The sequence below is a fragment of the Callithrix jacchus genome, chromosome 4 (assembly GCF_049354715.1).
Source record: "Callithrix jacchus isolate 240 chromosome 4, calJac240_pri, whole genome shotgun sequence".
Classification (NCBI taxonomy): Eukaryota; Metazoa; Chordata; class Mammalia; order Primates; family Cebidae; genus Callithrix; species Callithrix jacchus.
This window is the reverse complement of record NC_133505.1, coordinates 103,797,357-103,811,418: the sequence shown is the minus strand read 5'-3', so window position 1 is coordinate 103,811,418 and position 14,062 is coordinate 103,797,357. Positions and strand designations below refer to the sequence as shown.

General features: G+C 34.3%; 1 protein-coding gene across 33 annotated transcripts in view; it reads right to left on the bottom strand.

The window, feature by feature from the left end:
* LOC144582184 (uncharacterized) overlaps positions 1 to 14,062 on the bottom strand; it is a 1,185,294-nt gene that overhangs the window by 585,724 nt on the left and 585,508 nt on the right. For 10 of the 33 annotated variants that reach the window (XR_013534420.1, XR_013534419.1, XR_013534421.1 and 7 more), the window contains exon 1: positions 5,944 to 6,032. The exons of the other annotated variants lie outside the window; for them this stretch is intronic. The gene's annotated coding sequence lies outside the window, so the exon portion shown is untranslated. Of the gene's footprint in view, positions 1 to 5,943; positions 6,033 to 14,062 lie in introns of those variants that run through there. 33 annotated transcript variants of the gene reach the window in all.

The window sequence follows — 14,062 nt, the reverse complement described above, 5'->3', positions numbered from 1 at the left end:
AGCATTCAATTTTTGATCTGGCTCCTATTAGCTGCTACATCAAGTTACCTAGATATAGAAATGAGATAATACATGTATAGCACCTAGCTATGATCAGGGCCCTTAACAAAAGTTAGTTAATTGCATTCGTCCTCACAACTTACTACTTTTCTCCTAAATGACCCAAAAAGAGCAAAGTCATGGCACATATTGTATGCCCAGCCCTTAGACAACCATTTCAGATCTTATATTTTGCCTGGAATTTTCCCAAATATAATGACTGAGATGGCTGGAAGCTCATTAACCAATATGCTGAATGTGTTATATGACCCACAAAAATAAGATTCCCACACGCTAACATGGATCTGAACCTAGTGAAAACATGTACAATCAGGCAGATACTCTAGTTTCAAGAAAATATGCAGCTAGGCAGAAGCTGTACTTACTAGAACATGCTTGTGATTTTCAAAGCAAAATTTTGTGACCAGTTTTCATTATACTCTGGACTATGTAACTTTTATGGCATACACATTTATAAATAAAAGCATGAGAGCCTCTAAATCACTGACTTATGCTGAAATGATGCCTCTAGGGTTTGGGATTATAAAAAAATAAAAGGAGACCTAGCAGGGATCATAAGGCAATATCCTACAGGAAGCAAAGTGATACCTGGGATTACAGTAGCAATTCCTTTCTGGCATTCATGAAGGAACATATTTTAGATAAACAAATAGGCAGAACATTTTGGATCTCTGTAAATAGATCTGAAAAGTCAGACAAGAGCCTTTCCCTATATGGGTGCAAATGACATCATTCATAACCTTTTGAGCAACTGGTGCATTTGGAAAAGCTGTAATTTGCAGATATGATATTAAAATTGAATTATTCACTCTATTTTACATTATAGTACTATTGGCAGGACATGGGAAAGGCAATTTATGACAACATTTTTCATGACTGTTTTTCTTTTAATAATAGGGCTTTACCTATAATGCTTCCATATTAATTTAAATATGTCTTTATGGACCTGAAAACAATAAATGCTGATTTATTCCCATATCAGTCTTTTATTATAAATACCATGATTGCTGTTTTTCTAATGGATATATACACATAGAAAATTAAGTGCCACACAGAAGATATACTAAATCATAATCATTTTTTATTTCTCAGTTACATAGTCTACAAGTATCAGTGTGCAAAGTACTGAGGAAGGATTTTGGACTAGCTTGAAATAAAAAAGGACACATCATGTCAATTTAGAACTAATAGGAGGGAGATGCTACACACATGCTTATGCTACAAGAGGAAGCTTAGTATGCACCAAGAAAAATGGACAAACAGTAGACCATAAAATTTCAAGAGAAAACAGAAATATGTCTAAGATAACACAAAAAAGCTAAAAATGTCATTTAACTGTTCCTGGAATTATAGAAAGAATTTTGAAAAAAAAATATTGGTGAGATATAGTCTACGAACCTGGTTTTAGGTAAACTTGTATTTGTTCCTATCAAATAAAACTGTATGAAGCTAAGAAGTAAAATTTAACTCTAATAATTTACTTGACTTTACAGCATATACATTTCACCAGTTATTTCTAATCTGGTGCAAAGATCAAAGTATGTTATAGATAAGAAATAGTGTGAGTAAAAACAACAACAAAAAATAACACTAACTCTTTGCTGGTTGTTTTATTTGAAGCTCAATGACTAGAGATGGAAGGATGGAGTAGCTTTACTGACATCTTCTGGGAAAACTCTATGGCATGTCCAGGGAACACCGTAGCTTCAAGTAAGAAAACATATACTCCATCCTCTTTTGTGGGTTTTAAAAAATATCAAAATAAGAAACATCAATAACAAATTATTAAATGTTTGTCATAGTTTCTTTTTAGTTCACTTTTACATTTAGTTAATGAAAACATATTATTTTGATTTCATTTGAATATGCATATATCTGGATAGCATATAGGATATAAATGTGTTGTGCTGGTTTGATAAAGCACATAAATTACTCTCCCTTTATTCATGCCATTCCCTTTTATTATTTATAGTTACGCTCAGAGAAGAGAACAAATAAATTGTATGACGACACTATACAATCCTCTGTTGGAAATATTATGTGTTGGCATACTCTAATCCCTTTCACAGGGTGCAGGCATTGCAACCAGCTCCTCATGCCCCGAGTTTCCACTGTGCACCTAGGGTCACTTGTGGGCATGTGTATAAAACAAATGTTACTACTGATGAAAAAGCAAGCACTCAGGACCTACAGAAAAGCACAGGATAGGAGTGTTTGATACATGAGTAACAATCAACAAGAATTCTCACCTACTTAAAAATTAGTTGCAGTTCATTACTAAAGCAACTTTCTCATGAACTAAACACACGCTAATAACTCCTGGGTTTGAAAAATCATTTTGGATCAGTACCAGAATATTTCACATTCTCGAAGGTAATAATTCAAATATCAACGAATGCAAGATGGATCTGACTACACTCCTTTGCATAAGCAGTGTAAAAATATTCAAAACCAACAGAAAAAAATGCATTTGTATACTCCGTTTGAATAGAAATTAGTGAATCAGGACCATGCAAACGAAACTTAGGTGTGAAGGAAACACATCCACAGAGAAAAGGAGCAAGATGAGCAAGGATTGCAGGAGGATGGGGGAAGGGGGAGTTGAGGAGGACCAAGCAAATAGCCTCTTTTTACATTGAGATGGTTTTGAGAATAATAATGTGCTAGTTTCTTTCTTTCCTTTTTTTTAATCCAAGTAGCTATTGAAGATTGTAATGATTTCATTCTAAAAAGCAATGCTGGAAAGGCTCTTCGGAGATTGCCAACTCCCACTGTGCAGAAACACTGTGTCCCTGCATGCTGGTGTAATGGAGACAAACAAAAGAAACACTTCAAGAAAAGGGGAGGCAGAACTGGGAAGGCAAAAAAGCACAGAGAATGTGGTTCCCAGAGAAACAGTAAGAGTTTTAGCAATGGCCAAAAGCAAGCATAACTACCTCCAAGTTTGAAACTGATGTAAGTTAAATAAAAGGCTCAACAATTTAAGTAATACATTACATAATAATATTTTCAGTCAAAATAACAGTAACTTGTCATCAACTATAATGATCTAGTCCCGCTTGCAATGATACCCACTCCCCAGTTTAAACTGGCCCAATTTGATTTCATCTTTTCAGGTATCTATATGGGCTCCCATCAGAAGCCAATATATCTATGAAATATTATTAGTTATGGAAATGTGTTGCTCTATTGCTTCATTCTGTCTGCATCTCTCCCATTATTTTCCTTTCTTTTGGCAAAATAAATGTTTTCAGAATCAACATATATAATCACACAACGAAAATATCCTAATTAGGATGATACTCCTTAGTTACTTCAGTTTCTATACAGATTTAAACAGAGTTTATTATTCTAGATTCTGACCATTATAAAAAGGTCAATAATAATTACTGTTTATTTGCTTTCAAATGCTCTTAATGTGAAAGTTTTCAAGATGGTGAAAACTCGTATTCATAGAAAAACTCATAGGCGACATTTTAGGAAAGAAGATTTAAGTTTGTTTTCCATTTCAAATAATTTTAATTACAATGTGTCCACTGTGAAAGGAAAAGAAGTAAGTTTGCTTAATGCCACTATGTCCATACCAGGAATTGATGCTTCTTTGATATTCACTATATACCTTTGCATTGTAAACCAACTTATAATCTCTGTGTTATTTATCTTTCTGTAAGGTTTATCTGAGGCTTATCTGAGGATTTTTTAAATTGTTTCATATGACTACATTTTGTAAGTGGTACAATGCAAAAAAGTCATCTGTTTCTTGTAACTAGCAACTCACACCCTGATAAAAGAATTACGCTGGATCTTTCTGATGGAAATCCTCATATTGCTATTCAGAAAGCAAATCACCAAATCTGAAAACTTTGAGGAAAGGCATTTCGGGCAACAAAATGGGGAAAACATGGTAGCCAAAACCACCATGCCACAAATGCTGCCAAAATTATTTTTAAACTCCCCAAACATTCTGAGAACAAGGATCTTAAGCCCTTATTTAAGGTTTTTTTTGTTTTGTTTTTTTAAGTGACATGATCTTGATTATGTTAACATATTATCACTGTGTTACAAAGCCTATTTCTAAAAGTTACCAATGAATAGAATTTTATTAATTATTATATAAAAATATATTACTAACGGGCACAACAACTGGTTGAATAAAACTCTTTCATATAGTTCACTTACATAATAGTCATTTAAAATACACTTAATATCAGAGTAGCTATTAAATATATAGCTGGCTATACAAAAAGAGAGTAACAAAAAAACAATATAGGAATTCTGTTCTGACAGTCGTTATTTATGATTATTGGATAAAGAAAATCTTTTTTGCTTAAAATGACTCAAGAACTTGAAAGACCTAGCTGGTAACAGGCATATTCATTCTTACTCATTACACTCAAATGTTTCATTTTGATATCTCTCGTCCTTTTTGTTTTCATTATTTAGCAGTAGTGCTAGCATATCACATACAATATAATAGTTGTTACTGCTACATAATAGCAAATATTTATGGAACATTTATCATGTTCCATACACTGTTACAAGAGCTTTAAATATACTGACATATCTAATTCTCACAACTTAAGAAATCTATTTTATTATCCCAATTATTCAGATGAAAGGTTAAATAACTTGCCCAAAAAGCAACTGCATTTTAACCAAAGCCAGAACTAAATCTAGGCAGTCTGACTTGTGTATCACACTTCTAATATTGATAAGTCAATGCTTTCAATGTCTCAATGTATATTTATTTGAATATATTCCAATTGCATTGAATTTTTTATAGTATTTCCAAGCAGTAAAAAAAAATATGATTTCCCAATAAAATTGTAATACACTATTCAGAGGAAATACCATAATTATCACATGTGCATGTCCATTTTCTAGAAAATAAAGCTTTAAAAGGTAAGATATAGAAAGAAAGTCAAAAGCACCTCTGATGGTCTTCAAGAAAGGGGAGAAAAAGATGGAGGCCACCCCAAACTCCAAGGAAGAACAATAGATGTCAGCTTTTTCCTTTCCTTTCCTTTTATTTCAACAACAGTAATAGGGTTAGAAGAGGTTACTCTTTATGTTATCCTAGTTACCTGCTTCTTATTTTTAAAAGGGAAAGTAAACAAAAAGGAATTGTTGGTCAATTAAATGTTTGTTGATTATGGGGCATGAGCTTTTATTTTCCTCTTTCCTTGCAAGAGCTAGACAATTATTTTTTCTAGAATACCAGTTTTTAAGAAAATATTTTAATAGCAAACGCTGTCTCTTTTCTTTCATTATAATGCTTAACAAGACAATCTGGGCAGGTGGTCACTTATCTCCAGCTCAGCAGTGGTTTGCAGGTAAACAATTAGTAGGTCAGCCTGAAGAAACAACTCTGCTAACAGGAGGGAACTCCAGATGATGATGGCCTATGGTGGTCTCACCCTCACAGGTAAGTCATCTTGCCTATGACCGTTCACACCTGGAACTGAGATTCTATTTACATCTAAGTTAGAGTCAGTGGGATTACAAGTAAAGCAACCAGGACAGTGATACACGAAGTTGAAAAGACGCAAGTTGTGTCCTCTAGAAGCTCACAACCTAGGGAATAAGTGAGTGGCAGAGACTGAAAGAGTTTACTATAAGAAGCTCTAAGGTATTTTATAAGTTATTAGGGAGGACAATGCCACACAATCCACAAAGGGGCAGGGGCCACGGCAGTGTAATCAAGAAGGCTTCACAGAAGAGATGACTTGTTTCTGGGTCTTGCAGAAGGTTTTGTCATCAAGCCAACCCCAAGAAAACAGGGAGAGGGATATGCAGAGATGAAAAACATTTCTTGCCAGAAGAAAAATAAAACAATCCAATCAATTTCACTTGTGCAGAAATCAGCCCTTAGAAGCTACTTACAAACTCCAGCAGAGCAGAAGGTTTCTCATCCATTTCCAGCAAGTTTGTAATCCCACATGGGGCTCTCCTCATTCATTTACCGAGAGTATGAATATGGGGCAGTAGTGGTGAAATCACCCAGCAATGATTTTAACCCCTCAGCCTTCCTTCATTTAGTCACAGCACCTTCCTCCCATTTTGCTATTCCTCTGTTTGGAGTTCTGTTCAGCAGGGTGCTTGTGGCTTTAAAAATGCAAAATGTTTGCCAAAAGGAACAGTTTTGCCATGTAGCAAATGTTCATACTCTGTAATGCTAATTTATGTCCTTTCCTATAGTTATACAGGTTGCTATGTGCAATGAATTAAACATTAATAAAAATTATTTGATGATGCTATTGGGGAATATATTGAGGAAATAGATGTTTGAATGCAGGTGTTGCCATTCTAATGTAGTAACATTTTTTTTTCACAAAAATTGAAAAAGGCACAGAAATGAAAGCATTTGGAAAATGCAACTATTGAAAAACTTAGTATGAGTAATTGTCTGTTCCTTAATCTAAGTACTAGATACATGGATGTGTGCAATTTGAAAAAAATTAGCAGCTTTCAACTTATGATAGGTATGCTTATATATTAATATGTTTAAGAAACTTTAGCATCAGCAATGAAATGTTTAATACATTCAAAATGCAGAAATATAATCATACATTTTCGTTCCAAATCTAAAATAAAAACATCAGATAAATAGGAGAAAACCCTTCTCTACATAGGAATAGATTGTTTCAAATCTTGAAGACATTGAATCAGACACAGTAGGTATTCTGGCTATATGATACTCGGGAGAAACTTGCCCAATATACATATTTATGAATGAAGTATAAAATACTATTTTTAACGTTTATTTTAGCTTAATATGTTGCTGCTTTTGTTTGTACCTTTGTGTTTCTTTCTGTGTAGGAAAAGTGAACTGCCCTAGAGGCTGACAGATAGTTTATGTGGCATTTAACAATAGAGAAGGAGGTTCCATCAGACAAAAGTGGCAATGAGCTGACTGACTTCATGGAATACTATAGGTGGGAAAATTACCTTGATGCTTTCTACTTGTGCTGATTTTTCCTTTTGCTGACACTTCTGATGCTCTGAAAGTTGCTTTGCTCACATCCTCTACTACTGGTGTCAAAGCACACTCTCAATCTTCACATGCCAAGAGAGGAGGAAAACCTTATTTCAATGCCCAAAAGACTTAGCTCCTGTCAAAGATATTCATTTAACACTCACAGTTGGTCTATGGCAACTTGAAGATGTTGTCTTAAAGTGTAGGGCTGGTAGGGGGTGGGGTGGAGAGAAAAAGGCCTGGCTTTCTAAGGAAACCCTGTACTTTCCATATCCTGAAGGCAATAATAAATGAAAGTGCAATTTCACCTGTTATTTAGAAGAGGTAAGTTTCTTCAGGAGTAGGAGGTGGTAGCCAGAACAATAAGGCCATTTCAGTTGACTAAGAAAAAATATTTTTCAACAGAATAAAGTCTATTACTTACAAAACTTTCTCCTATAAATATAATTGTCACACAATCTAATTTCTTATTTAGTCTTAGCCAATTGTAGCTAATACATTTCTTAATAAGAAAAATTATTGCCAGCATTAATTGCAAGCTTACAATTTTCTTAATGTGCTAAGCACTACAAATAGCATACCAAAAACATGGTCATTCCTAAATATGTGTGGCACTTTATCCTAATCTATATGAAATAGGCACATGAAACTCCAAGTTATTTATAAAAAGGTAATCAAATATTTTAGTAAAGAGTTGCTATCTGGCTAAATTGCAGACAGATGACAAGCCAGCCTATTTCCTCTGACCACATACACATTCATATTGTATGTTCATTTCAGGTCATTAATTCATCTTCCTCCACCCCTACTCCAACCCCGAGATTCTTTATGATCATTTTGTTTGTACCATTGCAAAACCTATCCCAGAACATAGTGAAGTATGCAAACTTCATTCATTGAGTCCTTTTTTCTTTCCTTAGGCTATTTTTAAAAACTGCATATTTTACACAATAAATCCTAATTCAGCCAATACCAGTTCATTCAAATAGCATCTGAATTTTAAAATTGGCTCCTTTTCAGACAATTAGTCGGGGTGCCAATTTCCCAGTCAAATAAAATCATTTTCCCATTAACATTTTTGGTTATATAATCTGCTATACAAATATAATACTATTAAAACTCAATGTGCAAATTAAGTCCCTAGAATATCTCAGTTGCTAATTTGGTCAGATAACTCCAAGCATACATTTTGCTGTCATTTAAATTGGAGATTTTTCTGCTGGCTGATTGCTTTCCAAGGGTGAGAATGTGGCTGAAGAGCCCAGTGCATGTCTCAGATTTTCCACACTTCATACACATGGAAGCTGTCTTTGGGCTGGGACTCTCTCCTCTGTCTGTAGAGCATATTGTACTTGCAGCCCTGCCTTTCCTCCTTGTAGGCTGCCAGACACATTTGCCCAAAAAGAGTCACTCAGTCTTTGATTTTTTGCATGTAAGTTTGGCCTGTCTGATGTTGTTTGCACAGCCATGCCACATTGTTAGAAGTTGTGATTCAATGTGTCCTTGGAGCCTTTCTTTTGCCAGCCCTGCCTACTCCTACTCACAATGCCCCCATTTCAGCTCACTGTTGAGCAGCTGACTCAGGGCCTTAAAGTGAAACATCCCCCAGGTTTGCCCAGTTCCTATGCTTGCTTCTGTGCTGATCTTCCCTTCAGTTATAGGCCCAGCTGGGGGCACACTTTTAGTAATCCTGCTCTCCCATTTATGTCACATATGTCTTGCAGGTGATGCGGGAAGCTGCCTGCGACATCTGTGACAGATCCAGACCTCCCAACCATATGGAAGGTTGGACAGTACCAAACATTTGATTGGATCCAGAGTTTGGTGCCACATTTGACTGCCAACCTCCTAAAAGGCACACAGGCCGTCTTGAGTAGGTTTCCATTTCTTTGTTTCCCAGAGCTACAATTCAGAGTTGTTTGATTTCCAACAAGATCAGTAATACAACACCATTGTCTACTACAGGTTAAAGATGAAGGCTCTAGTATCAGACAAACTGAGACATAAATCCTGTTTATACTACTCTGGGGCATTGCTCTTAGATAAATTACTTAATCTCTTTAAGTCAAAGTTGCCTTGTTTGCAAAATTATGATAGCAATTGTTTCTATTTCACGGAGTTAATAAAAGATACAATTATGAGAGATGATGCATCTAAATAGTTTAATACTCACAAAATATGCACATGTGCTCACTAAATGTTAGTTATTACAATACATATGGTAAAACTGAGTTCTTTAGGCATAAGTATAGCATAAATGGCTTGTGAAAGGTGTATGTTCTATTTATTTGATAAGCTCTAAGTTTATTTCTTGATTTTATTGTAACTTTCATTGAATCTGTCTTGGAGAATGTCAGAACGCAAGTCACCAATTCTTGCCTCAGTCTCTAAACCAAGTAAAATATTTCAGTCCATTTCCTACTTCATTCCTGAACAGCATTAACATTATTGCTTCTTCCACTCGATGAAGGAAGGCAGGAATCCACTCTTGAATGTCTCAATTCAACAAGAGTTCTTGAAGTTACATGGACTTCTGCTCACTGCTGGTCTTTCCCTTGTGTCTGTCTTTCTACTACTCAGTTCAGAAAATTGCTCAGTATAGAAAATTACTCAGTATAGAATTGATTACCGACAGCCTCATTCAGTTTCATGCACCTGACATTTGAGTCTAGCTAATTAAACCATTATCTTTAGTTCTGTTTCCCACACTGACTTGTCACTGTGATATCATCTAACCTCACAATATTCTCCAGTAGGAGAAATGAAAGAGATCTTAATAGACATCTTGCCTTCCATGGAAGAAATCCTTTTCTGCCTGTTGAGGAGTGAAAGACTTCTGCTGAAAGAGACCTTAGTTGCTTAGTTAAAAACCCTTTCCAACATTAACAAATCACTGTCCTTTATACAATCAGAGTCTGCCCCCTTGGCAGTCTACTATATTATATAGCTTACTATGAACAGACTACATCTTTGCATGCCTGACCTTCAAACACTGAAAACAAGTATAATGGTGTCCTTAAATTTGACCTTTTCTAATTTAAGCATACTCAATTGTATCATTCTTCATGATTTCTAGCCCTCTCCCCATAGGAATGACCCTCTTTAATTAATTCTTAATTATAGTTTATATATGAACTGTAATTTCTTTTATAGAAATAACTTGTTCCTTAAGCACAGCAAAGCAACAGAGGAATTGAGTAAAAAATTTTTTTTGTTCATAATACATTTTACCAAAGGTAGTGGACCTATTCCTCTGCTTGCCATAACTTGCCCTAAATTTTGCTCCCCAGGGATCTTTTTAAAATCAATTTCCTATGAAGATTATAATTTTTCATACTAGTTTTGGCATTGCTGTCAGAAATGCGTTATATATTTAAACTCATTCTTGGTTATAAACTCCTTACACCACCTCTTATGTTTTTATGATTTCTAGGCGTGGATAACACATGGAGCTACATGCTGGTGGTGCCCCACATCTCCTGCCTTTCTCACTACAGCTTTTTCAAATTATAAATCAAAATTCCTTTTTTAACCCTCCATCATTTTTTAACTGTATTCATCTTAAGAGTCCCTGAACATGGAATTATACCTATATTTCTCTGAACTCTGAAATCTACTGAGTGAAATTATATGGTAAGCATATTTGCCTATGCATTTATGTAAATATTTAAAATTCTAATATAAAAATATTATTTTCTCTCAAAGTTAACATCACTTCTACTTTATGTACAAGTTCTTGTACAAGACAGTAGAATTTATCACACTATTTCCTTACCTTTATGAGAAATTATAAGAGTGAAAATATATCGAATGTATTTTAGACTAATGGTATATAACAAACAGTGCTGCTCTACATCATTTTCTCTCCCTTTAGACTGGTCTTATTATTGATAATAGGAAAGTTTAAACCTCACTTTCCTTCTGACCAGGCTGTCAAATTAAATGCCGATGACTGCTTCACTTCTGTTTGTCTTTCAAATGATTTATATTTACTATCCACATTTAGACCTGTGGATTCACACACACATATACAAGCATACTCTCTCACCAAGAAATACTACAAATCAGATTTTTTTGTAAACAAGTTTCAGTGGCCTACTTAATCATAAATGTAATCTGATCAATTTCGATAATACCAAGACTTTTATTGCTTTTTCTTTAGCATTTTACATTTATTTATAAAATATGGTTAATTATTACATATGCGCATATATATGTGACTTACATGTATTTTTTTCCTTAGAATTACTAGGTACTTTCTTATTTAAAAAAATTTTTTTTTGTAGAGATGAGGTGTCTCTGTGTTGCCCAGGCTGCTCTTAAACTCTTGGGCTCAAGCAATCCTCCCACCTCAGCCTCCCAAATCACTTGGATTACAGGCATGCACCACTGCACCTGGCCATATTGTGTACTTTCTTGACATAGTTTCATAGTTTTTACTAGTTTACCATAAACTAGTTAATGCTTGCTTCCATGACTTCATTATTCTATATATGTTGTTTTTATTAAACTGAGTACTATCCAGTTTCTTTAAACTTTGAATGAAATTATTTTTCTCTTTCAAATGTTACCTTATATTCTTATTGAGTCTAATGCAAAATATACTCTTCCTGATGTCTAAGGACTCTTGTTACCTATTAGGTGGAAAATCATCTGCAATTGTCAGCCATGGGGCACAAAAATAATAATTATAGCAAAAACTAGGACATAATCCTTACCTATCTTAAATCAAGGTCTTATATTGAAAGAAGAGAGATGAAAACACAGATTTTTCTCCCAGATTTGTTCAATTTAACAAATCTTTACTGAGGGCCTTCTCTGTGTCAGCCATTCTCCTATCTAGACAGGCAGGTGAATCTGTTATAATAGGAAGAACAAATCACCTGGTCAACAAACTGCACTGACATGTTGTGCATAATTCACAGATAGGACTTCAAATCTGAAACCAAATCCTATGTGGGATGGTCAGATCCCTTCAGTTCTTACTAATGATCTATGCTGCAATTCAGCCTACAGAATTTTCTCTGGATTACGTTGGGACTATTGCTATACACGATCAGAAAGATGTATTCAAACTCTCCATCTGTTCCATTTGTGTTGTTTAGCCATTTACACTTAATGTGAAAACCAATATGGTTGGATTTAATCTAACATCTTGCTTTTTATTTTCTATTTGTCCCATCTATTTTTATTCCCTATTTTCTTTGTTTCTTTTGTTGACTATGGTTTATAAACTCATTTTATCTATACTATTTTCAAAATATTTTGCAAAGTACTTTGTCTATTCTATTGGAAAATTAGCTATACCTCTTTTGAAAAGTGGTTGCCCTAGGGTTAAAAATATGCATCCTTCAGACTATTCCTTTCAGTATTATACAACTTTTTAAATAACATAAGACTTTTGCAAGTGTATACTTCCATTTCTACTCTTTTATTGTCACGTATTTTTACATGTTGTAAATCACCCAATATATTGTCCTTGCTTTTTAGTTTGGAAAACTCCATTATCTTTATAAACATTTTAAGTGAGAAAAAAAAGACTTTTCTTATTATTTATTTACTGTTCTCGGGGATCTTCATAGCTTTGTGTAGATTCAAGTTTTCAAGTTTCTAGTTGTCTGTCATTTTAGTTCTGCTGAAAAACTTCCCTTTGCATGTTTTGAAGTGCAGGTCTCCTGGTGATGAATTCTCTCATCTTTCATTTGTCTTAAAAAAATATTCTTTTACTTTTACTTTTGAAAGGCACTTTTATTAGGCATGCAAGTTGAGAGTTTTTTTTTTTTTCTTATAGCACTTTAAAGATATTGTTCCACTGCTTTTGGTTTCTCTTATTTCTGATGAAAAGTTTATAACAATTCTTATTGTTTTTCTATAATTTTTCTCTGGCTGCTTCATCACAGAAGGTGAGCAGTTTGATGAAAACAGTCCTTCGTGCAGTTTTCATTAAATTTACCTTGCTTGAAGTTTGTTGCATGTTTTAATATGTGGGTTTATATCTTCTTAATTCAAACTTGAAATCATTTTTGTGACTATTTTTTCAAATATTTTTCTGTTCCTCTTTCTTTCTAGAATTCCAGTTGCGCTTATGTTAGACTACTTTATAACGTCTCACAAGTCACTGAGTCCACATTGATTTTGTTTTGTCTATTTTTTGGTACTTTTTATTGCTGCGCCATTAAGTTCACTGAATTTTGTTTTCCTTCAGTCTCTAATATGTAATCCCATCCTGAAAGTTTGGGTTCAGATTTTATATTTTTTCTTTCTAGTCATTCTTTCTGGTTCTTACAATACTGTCCATATCACTTGCTTCTTCTCATGTCTAGCAATTTCAGATTACATATCATGAGTTTTATATTATTGAGTGTTGGATTTTGCTTTATTCTCTAAGTATTTTAGACATTGTTCTAGAAGGCAGTTGTGTTTGACTTAGTTTGATCCTTTTAAAACTTCATTTATATTATATTTTAGAGTGGATCTCAGCCTACCATATTTCAACACTATGATTTCAGTAATGTCACTTTAGGCTGGCTGGTGGGAACTTAAACAATTCACATCCTTTTATGAGATCTAAAACAATTTTGGCTTAACACTTACCAGCAAATTTTAGTCCTTAGAATTTGTTTTTTTTAGTCAGGCTTATGTAGTTTTACCTTATGTATGCACAGAGTTACATTGGACCATACTGATTTCGGAAGTTCTTTCTTGCACAGCTTTTAACTCTCATACATTGCCCTGTAAAATGTAGCAGTCTCAGCCTCTCCACTCTCTAATCACTCTCTTCACTCAGAGAGACTGCTGCTAACTTCTGTTTTGTTTCTCCAGCCTGTGTTATGAACCAGAATTACCTTCATGTAGAAAGGTAGAGTAATTGTAGGGCTAAGCTCATTTGCTTTTATTCTCTCAAGGGTCATGATTCTGTACCTATTTTCCAATCTCTGAAAATAGTTGTCTTATGAATTTTTTCTGGTTTTCCAGTTATTTAAGGCAAGAAGGTCAATTCAGACCCGGCTACGAGTCTTAATAATT